This window comes from Cricetulus griseus (genome assembly GCF_003668045.3).
Source record: "Cricetulus griseus strain 17A/GY chromosome 1 unlocalized genomic scaffold, alternate assembly CriGri-PICRH-1.0 chr1_1, whole genome shotgun sequence".
In the NCBI taxonomy this organism is placed as follows: Eukaryota; Metazoa; Chordata; class Mammalia; order Rodentia; family Cricetidae; genus Cricetulus; species Cricetulus griseus.
Window position 1 is genome coordinate 18,523,929 of NW_023276807.1, and position 10,378 is coordinate 18,534,306.

Genomic DNA, 10,378 nt, shown 5'->3' on the forward strand with positions numbered 1-10,378 from the left:
CAGGAGAGTTAACCTTGCCCCTGAATTGTCTGCCATGTGGTAGCATGGGTGAGTGAAAGATGCTATCCCCCCACCTGTGGGGTTTGGAATTCCCACAGATTCAAAACTACCTGTGGGGCAGATGAGAGGGATAGCCCTGGTGTCACAAGAGAGAGAACTATTCTTGCCCTGCAGGGTCTTAGCCCAAGCATTGAAAGTTGAGCTGGCTCCAAGGAAGAGTAAGTGCACTGCTCACCTGTTCCCAGCCTCCCTGAGACAATCAGAAGCAGCACGCAGCAGGGAGTCTAGTCAAGCAAGAACTCTTTTATTACCACACAGCAAGCAGCTTTCAAAGGAAAAAACTGCAGAGCAGGAAAATAGCCAGCTAATGTTTTTAAAGTTCAGCCAATCACACACCTAGGTACCTAGTCTTTACCTAGTACACACAAGTTGTTCATGCAATGACCACATCTAGTTCAATCTAGGCAACCAATTGTCTTTTTTTTTTTTTTTTTTTTTTGTAAACAGCTCAGGATTTGAAGTCCATCTGACTTCCCCTTTGTGCCATCTTTGACTGGCTGATGTGCCCTACACTGCACCTTACCAACTGTAGCACACAGGAGAGGGACCTTTACCCTGTCTGGGCAGCACACTAGAGCTGACCCTGTTGTCTGCTATCGGGGCACAGGTAAGCCAGCTGTGAGGGCATGAGAACAGAAGAGCTGACAGCCCCTGTCAACCATACACCTTCTACAGCAATCAGGAGAGAAGGCTCTGCACCTTGCCTTGGCTAAGCAGTAGAGCTGTCCCTAGTTGATGTGAGAGTGGGTGACCTGAGGTCCTGTGAGCAGAACTGCAACTACTTGTTGCAGGTTTCATTATGTGAGCTAGCAGAGGCACTGTTGGGGAGGTGGCCCTGGGGGTGACAACGAGAGAAAGCTTGAGTACTGACAAAGCCAGCTACCACCCAGACTCAGAACCAGGGCTGAGTATGGCCCAGCCCAATATCCACCAAATCTATGAACTATTGGAGTATGTTAAGGCTATAAGCAACAGATTCCAAACTGCAGGATCTCCACAACACAAGACAACAAGATACTCAAGAGGAGCCCCAGTGAGAACCCAATATTGGTGGTGCAGCAGAAGCCAGAGGCCTTGAGTCAGACCAATGACTCATGGCAGTGAATACTTCCAATTAAAAATGGATGCACTAAAGGAGGAAGGTTTTTGATTTGTAACCCATGCTTAAAAAAAAAATTGTTACAGGAATGAAGCATAAAGTAGGTGTGCATTCCCAGGAGTTACTAAGGGAATATGATTTATAAGGGCAACAGTAGGGAGGGAACTAAAAAAAAAAAAAAAAAAAAAAAAAAAAAAAAAAAAAAAAAAAAAAAAAAAAACACTATCAGTGATGAGAAACTGCCTATAGTACACTTAGAATCTCTGTAGAACTTCTAGAACTGAATGCAATCTACAATTATATCGGTACAATTTTACAAAGAAAAGCTATAATGAAAGAAAAGAACAACTAATAAATAAAATTAAGAACAGTTTTGAATTTAAAGCCAACAACTAGAGACACTTCATAAAAAGTTAATATGCTATCTGAAAATTACCTAATAAGATCACAAATTAATAAGCAACATTATGTAATGTTTATATATCTTTTTTCCTCTCTAAAAAGAAAATCACATTTTCATTGAAATAAAGTCTGCAGAAAATTAGGAACACATAAAAACATAGATGAAATATTTCTAGAAACAAAGTGAAAGGTATTTTTGTACATTAATATTCTTAACATAGATTATGCATGTTTATAATCTCCAAAAAGAATCATTTCAAAATTAAAGTTGTTTATTTAGTAATGTTACTTTTTGTTTTATTCCAAAATTATACAGGACTATGAATTAAACCAGGACCTTATGGAGGCTAAACAAGTGTTCTGCCTCTTAGGTACATCCCTCACCTGTCCGATGACATTTTAATTTAAATTCACTTCATGTTTATTTTCATAGGAATATTTCAATGCAGACAAAGTAATTCAACTATTTATTAAATGAATTTTCCCTTTGCATTTTCAAGCAGCACATTTAAATTACTCAATTTATAATGTATTGTTTCACTAATGAAATTAGAAGATTAAATAAGGTCTCGCTTTTAAAAGGTAAGTCAGAACTTAGAATTTCAATGTTCCCACTAAAATATGTAATTCTAAGCCACTAGGGGAATCCAAAATTGTAATGACTATACTAATGGTTGTCATATGAACTCATCAAGAATAAAAGAATATTATCAGTGAACTTTATCAATTTTGATGACACTTTCTTTTAATCAGCACCCTTTCACTGGCCCTGGGAATACGGGACCTGCCAGTCACTTGACACTGCAGCAAGAAAACTAGCCTTGGTCTTCAAGGTAGAGCTAGTCTTCTCACACTCTACACCTCATCATGGACAAGGGAGAACTGACCCTAATTGCATGGGGATAGGGGTGCTGACTCTGTCCCTCTCCAGAGTGGGAAGGTCCCAGTAGGTCAAACTGGCCATCTCAGCCACTATCCAGGCCCACAGCTAGGCCTTAGGTTGACACATCCTAATACCATATCTAGCACCCGCTGGTGCTCATGAACAGACTGGCCTTGTGGAACTATTCCTGTAGGGTCTCCATGACATGGGATTGCATCAGAATATATAAGGGGAGTTCAGTGATGATCCAGTGGTGATAGTGTACCAGAAACCACAGGCCTTAAATCAGACCAATGACTCATTGCAATGAACATTTCCAATTAAAGCTGACTGGACAAAATTGTATATTGTTTGATACACCTTGGCTTCCAACATCACCAGGACAAATGAAGAGGTGTTGAAGGGGCCCATAAGACGAAGAATGGGAGAGGGTTTTTGTTTGTTTGTTTTTGTTTGTTGGCTTGTTTTAGTTTAGTTTAGTTTAGTTTTTGTAGGGGGAGTGCAGCAGGGGTGAAGGGGGATATCAGGGGAGTGGGATGTGAGCAGTGTCATGGTGCATAATGTGACATTCCCAAATAATCCATAAATAAAATATGCTAAGTTTAAAATATACAATCTTTGGGGAGCTGAATAGATGGCTCAGTTAAGAGTACTTGATGCTGCTGTAGAAGACAACAGCTCAGTAACTATAAACTCTATGTAATCCCAAATCCAGAGCACCTAACAAGCTTATGGATGTCTGTAGGGACCTGCAGGCATGTGTGCATACCCTCACACAGACACAGAGACATAAGAGACATGCACATAAATAAAAATAAAATAAATCATTTATAAAATAATACCTTTGATGGATTCTACATTTTGAACCAACCTGCAGTACTGTCATTTATTATGTTTTTTTTTTAATTCATTCTAAATAGATACTATTCTAATGCCTAATTTTATGTTTAAAACTTTGTAATTTTAAAGAATGGACCATGGAGGGTAGAGAGATCTCTCAGTGTTTAGGAGAGGTTGCTGTTCTTGCAGGAAGAGCAGAGGTTGGTTAAAGAGTCTGTATCACATGACACACATGTAATGCCAGTTCCAGCATATCCTATGCCCTCTTGTGGTCACCACACGCACCTTCACTCATGTGTACACATCCACACACTGATGAACTCACTTCAACATAAAAGTCTCAAAAGGCTATGAAACAAATTATGCTAACTTTCAGTCAAGAACACCCTGCCCATATAAGCCCCTGCCCTATACTGTAGTCTTTCTCAAGCATGAATTACTGCAGGGATCTTTGTCTGGGCTATGCTGATAATTTTAACAATGTATTTCTGTTATGTAGATGCCTGGAATTTCACATTTAGCCTCAATCATAAGAAGTCTCTTCCCTGCCTCTGGGATATATCATCCCCATTGCAATGGCATTTTCAGAATTCCAAGTTTTTTTTTAAAATGAGAATATTAATAATACAGTATAACCCCTTTCAAATTCCATGAAATCAATATTAGCAATATCACTGAAAGACCCTCAAGGTGAGGAGTCTCCCCGATTCGGCCGATCCCCCCGAAAAAACTCAAAGTCCAGTCCAGTTGATGCAATGAGCAAGAGGCTTTAATGAATGGGAAGCATTTGTGCAAACGGCTCTCTCAGCACGCAGGCTAGAGATTAGCCCCAATCTCTAGGCATGGACTGTTTTAAAGGCAAAAACCACAAGCTTAGGGAGCAACCTCTATCCTCTGGCCTTTGAGTACATGAGGCCCTTTGTCTTGAGGGGAGGGCTGGGAATCAGATGGCCTCCTGACCCACTGGTGCAGACCTCAGGATGTGCTAACTAATCTTGCCTGAGCAAATTGTTAATTGTTGACACATTGGCTAGTGTGGCAATCTGTTTCCTTCATGAGCCCCTTGCGGGAGGGTGGCCATCTGGGAATTCTTGGTAGCCAGTTATCTTATAGCCTTTAAGGGAGCAATTGCTGGCAGCTGGTAAATTCTGGGCACTAAGTCATAGTAGTGGCCTTGGTCAGTTTCTGGGTCAGGCCACCCTACATTCCTTCCGTTTGGGGAGTTTCCTTATCTGGGCTTTATTTCTTTGCTAATTTTTAAGTCTTTCATCACTATATAAATTTGACATATACTAACACCATTTGCTTACGTACTGATATGTATATGGTGTTGGGAGGAAAGTTCAGAACTGGAGTTATCTACTTAGTCCCAATAAGCTTCTTTGAGTGTTAAGTCAAGGATTTATATAAAGCAGACTTAAGAATGTCAAAATATCTTAATAAATATACTGTATGAATTCTTTCTGATAGAGCAACCCAACTCCTGAGTATAATGGGCATGAAATTACTTCATAAGGTAACTTGCAGAGGTGAGTACACTCAGTTTTCATTTATTGATTGTCCTTAATATATAGCTGAATTATCATGAGGAAAAAGGGGTGTCTTATTTGTAATTCTTCATATTTGGCTTAGAATTCTCCAGCCAAAAAATGCAAAATAAATGATATTGTGTGATTTGGAATATCCAAATCTGCATTATTAGCATAACAACATTTCTGAGTGGACATAGTTACTCCAAGACAGTCGGGATAATGTCAATTCTCATCCAGGAATGGAGATCACATACAAACTAAGAAAGCATGAGATAATTATAGGCAACAGCACTAATCATGAGCTCTATACCTCACTGTGTTGTGCAGTGTGTGTATGTGTGCCTGTGTTTGTGAAAGACAGAGAACAGAGAGAGAAATAAGGAGAGATGTGATATTTTGTTTATGGTCTAAAAAATAAAGCTTAAGATCAGAGTGCAAAACTATCCACACTATTTAGTCACACCACCATGAAGTGGTGGTGCACACCTTTAATCCCAGGATTGAGGAGACAGAGGTAGAAGGAAATCTGTTAGTTCAGGGCCGCCACGCTGAAGGACATGAAATTGATTCAGTCTGAAAGAAAAACAGTGCTCACACAAAGGTAATCTCAGCAATTGGTATCCCATGGCTTTAATCCCAGAACTAAAGATAAAGACAAAGTGGGAGGAAGACAGGACCTCAGTTCATTCTGAGGTTTGGTGGGGTGCAGTGCAGTCTGAGGAGGAGTACAGTCTGGAGATGCAGTCTGAGGACAGGATTGCCCTTTAGATCTGAGCATTGCTACAGGTTAGAACTCTCTAGTGCCTGGCCACTTTGCTTTCCTGAACTTCAGCTTTAACCCAAATATCTGTCCCTGGGTTTTTATTATTAATACCAACTAGAATTTGTGCTACAGTGAGACAGAGGCAGAGAGAGGACAGAACTCACTGTGCCAGCAAGCGAGCATGTTCTCCATGATGGGTAAGGAGTTCAGAGGACAATTCTAGGGAATCTGGTTCCCTCCTGCCCACCTGTCAAACATGGAGATTAAACTCAGGTCATGCAAGCCTTTGTGCAATCAGCTCTACCTACTAAGTCATTGGTTCTCAAACTTCTTATGCCGTAATGCTTTAATAGAGTTAAAAGCACCTCATGTTGTGGTGACCCCCAGTCATAAAGTTATTTTTGTTGCTACTTCATGGCTGTAATTTAGATATTTTTATGGGTCTTAATGTAAATATCTGACATGCAGGATATCTTAAATGTGACCCTATGAAAGGGTTGTTTAACCTCAAAAAGGGTCACAAAATCCACAGGTTGGGAATCACTGTCCTAAGCTAACTGGGCACATAGCTTGAAAGTTTTCATAAATCATGGGCTGCACAGAGAGTCATATGGCATTCAATGCATGTCTTGTCTGTCTGTTAGTATCACCAAGTTAGGTGGTACTTGAATTTGTGAGTCTAGATACATAGTGAATGCTTTAGAGACTGAAATGAACAAGATTTCACATTAGGAGGGATAAAGGCAGAAACTGCCTCATCTACTTAGTACTTCCTACTGTCCTAGGGTCAAGAAATTCCACACAGCTGATAAAGCCAAAATTTCTTACAGCGGTAATGTTCATTTTTTCCCAAAGACATCACAATCTAGTATCTATAAGGATTAAATAAATTATACTTATTCTGTGCCCCCACGTTAGCTTGAACTTATTGTCATCCATCTCTCATGCTACAGCCCAGACAATCTAACTCATACATGCACATTCTAGTTCCATTTATTGTAATTCCTAAGTTAAACCTTGTGAGTCTGTGTAATGTTACTTGTACATATATATTCAATTTGTTATTGAATAACCAAGTGCTGTGCTATTCCTTGGAGAAAGCTGCTTCTCCTGCTGTCAGCATTCTTTAGTTTCCAGTAGTTCTTTATGTAGTATTTAAGTCTCATGGTCTTTACCCTGTCCATTGCTATTTTTGTTTAGCTCATTTTGGTGATAATTTATGGGTATAACTTCTGATATTATGTCTGCTAAATTATTGAGCCTTGTCATCAATTACATAATTTGTTCAATGTGATTTACGAAACCATGAGAATTCGCACTGTCATTACTGCCTAGACAGCTGCCTTAGATATATATCAGTTTTTCTTAATAAACACTTCTAATTTTGTTTTACTCTGACTCATCCAAAAATTCATTTGCATATTGGTTTATAGTTTGGCTTTACATGAATAATGAAAATCCTGGGATCTCCTCAGACAACAGTTGGCCCTTGAAGGGAGTATTCCTGTGATATATTGATGGCCTGGTTTTCATAATTACTATTTTTCCTTCTGCTTACTTTTTTCTTTGTGTTTCTTTCACTTATCTACTCTGATGCTTCCAGATTAATATCTACCAAGTATCAAAGAACACATCAGTTACTTATAATTGAGAACTCTTTAAGGATAGCCATATTCAAATCCTGGCCCAGTTGGGGAAATACAAGACATGGCTAGAAGACGTCATCACAAGCATTTGTTTCTTATTTATCAGAAGCCACTTTCCTGTATCTGTTAAAAGCAAAAAAGTCATGCAAAACCTTGTTAAGATGTACCAATTTAGTGTTGTGAATCAGCAATTGTTAAATCTAATGTGTAACAGATTCACACCCTTTCTGTTTTTATTTTATTTTTCTGTTTTTATTATTCCATTTATATTTTAAGATTACAATAATATTGTGTCCCTTTCCTATTCCTCCACCCAAACTCTCTCATTTACTGTTGGTTATGGACTTTGAAATTCATGAATTCTGTTTTTCTTAATTATTATTACATCCACATATACTATCTTTGCCTAGTTGCATTTGGTCATACTGTTTCTTCACAGTAATAGTAACCCTAATTTAGACAACCCTCTTCGTTCCCCCTTCTAACATTTTCCATGTCTTTTCTTGTATAAATCTCTAATTATGGCCTCTTTTTTAATTTTTGTCACATATAAGCATAAATAACATATATAGCTTCCTCAGTTTTTGGGTTTTAGGAGTATGTACATTATTTCAGTGCTCATCAATTGTGTTTTAGTTATGATGAGTATTGCTGTGATGAAACACCATAGTCAAAACAACTTAGGGAGGAAAGGGCTGGTTTTACTTAATATTCTCCATCACTGTTTATCATTGAAGAAATCAAGACAGGAAGTCAACAGGGCCTGAATGAGGAACAGGAGATGATGCAGAGGTATGGAGAATTACTGCTTTTTTTTTTAATTTACTCAGCCTTACTTCCTATAGAATTCAGGCCTACCAGGCGAAGGGTGTCCCCACCCATGATGGCTGGATTTTCCACACCAATCACTAATTAAGAAAATGCACAACAGGCTCGCCCATAGCCAGATTTTATAGAGGCATTTTCTGAGCTGATATTTTCTCCCACCAGACTACTCTAGCTTGTGTCGAGATGGCATAAAATCTAGCCAGCCCAATTGAGCCGTTTTCAAACTGACACAAAAACACATCTCTTATTAAGCATAACCTTTCCTGTTGTCTATAAAATTCCATATCAATATTTATGTTCCAATATGAACCATTAGAAACTTCAAAGTTTCAAGATCTTTAAAATTTAAACCATTTTAAAAGTTCATTCTCTTTAATAATCCAAAGTCTTTACAAAGCTTCAAAATCTCTTATAAAAGTTCAAATCTCCGAACTGTAGCCTACAGTAAAATAACAAAAAAATAATTTCTTATTTCAAAAGGGAACAATCAGGGCACAGTGACTCAAAGCAAAACAAAATTCAAACTGTAATGAGCTCAGTATTCAAAAACCAGAAATCATTCATGGTCTTCTGTGTACCCCCAAAATGTTTGCCACTAAGGACATAGCTTGTCTCATAGGCTCTATTCCATAGTTGCTCTTCCTGGAGATTGTCCCATGGCACTGGAATCTCCAAAGTCTTGGAGTCTTCTGCTTTAATTGGACTGTACTTTCACCAGTAGGGTCTTCTGGTCTCTCTTTCTGGTACGATGCCTCAACTGCTTTCAGTGATCTTTGAATGCCTTTAAAACTGCACTAAAACAGATAACCACTTGTAAATTAAAATTAATATTCTCTGAAAAGTTTCTACACCCCGATAAGCCTCAGAGCTAATACCGAAATACAAATAATACCAAAAAAAATCCCTTTTGAAAAAGGTAACGTTTAATGGATACAGTATTCCCAGATGTCCTTCCACTCCCTCAGAGAGGAGATGGGAAAAGGGAAATAAAGATTGGTAATACCATGAGTCTGTTTTCTGTGAAGCAGTTTAAATACCCTGTGGGAGTGGTCTTGAACATCTCTGGGAAAGTGGTCATCATTTGGCAGGCTTTCTGAGATGTAGCAGGGTTTGGAGGGAGATAGGGGAGTAGGGATTGGGTGGAAATTCTATCATAACATTCTCTAACAGAGTATCAGTGGATATACAGAACATGGGGCATAGCCTGAAGAGTGGTTTGTATATACAGTGAGATTCTGCTAGAGATAGCTTCTTGGTTAGGGATAGGGATTTGTGTCTCTTCTACTCAGCACTGGGATCCCATCATGCCCAGTGGTGTATTTTTCAAAAAGCTGCTCAAGAGATGAAGATACCATAAGACAGAGTTCAAGGAGATATTTCTTTTTAATTAGGGAACAAGGATCATAAAAATGGAAAAGGGGAGGGGTGAGACTGGCTTCCAGGGATAGAAGCAGCAGGAGAGATGAAAGAGGGGGAGGGGGCAGACAGACCGAGAGAGGGAGAGAAAGAGAGAAACTGGGATCAGAGTGGGGCCGAGCCCTTTCCAAAGGGAACATAGCGAATAGGCACAGGTGGTACTCTTAGTGGCAGCAGCTGAGAGCAGATCCTGTCAGAACTCCAAGGGCAGGCCAATAAAAATATCTAAATACCAACTCCCTGACCTATAAATGCCCTGTGCATGCTACCATGATCTCTAAGTTTATATGTGAATATGCTCTGCACATGTTCTTGGAAGCAATATCCCACAATCCTGTCATCAATTTCTGTTTTAATTAGGTTACTGTTGCTGCGATAAAACACCATGAGAAAAAGAAACATCAGAGCAAAAGGTTCATTTTGCTTACCCTTTTATATAACTGTTCATCTTCTAAAGAAGTCAGTAGAAGACCTCAAATAGGGCATGTAATATGGAGGCAGGAGCTATTGTGGAGGATATAGAGGAGTGCTGATTACCTGACTTGCTCCTTGTGGCTTGGCCAGCAACCTGCTTTATAGAACCCAGGACCACCAGTTAAAAAGGTTTCTCTACCCACAATGAGCTAGTCCCTTATCACCTTCAATTACTTATTAAGAAAATGCTTAAAAGGCTTGCCCACAAAAGATGTTATGGAGACATTTCTCAACTGATGCTCCCCCCTCTCTAATGACTCTAGCTTGTCAAATAGACATAAAATCTAGCTAGCACAACTTGGTATTGAATAGCCAAATATAGGCATAACAGCTGGGAAAGACTTTTTCTCTTGTTCTTAGTATTCCTTAGTTGTCATTATTTGTTCATTCACAGAAGGGTGCCATAATCTTTACCTCTCCAATGCTAGCATTTCT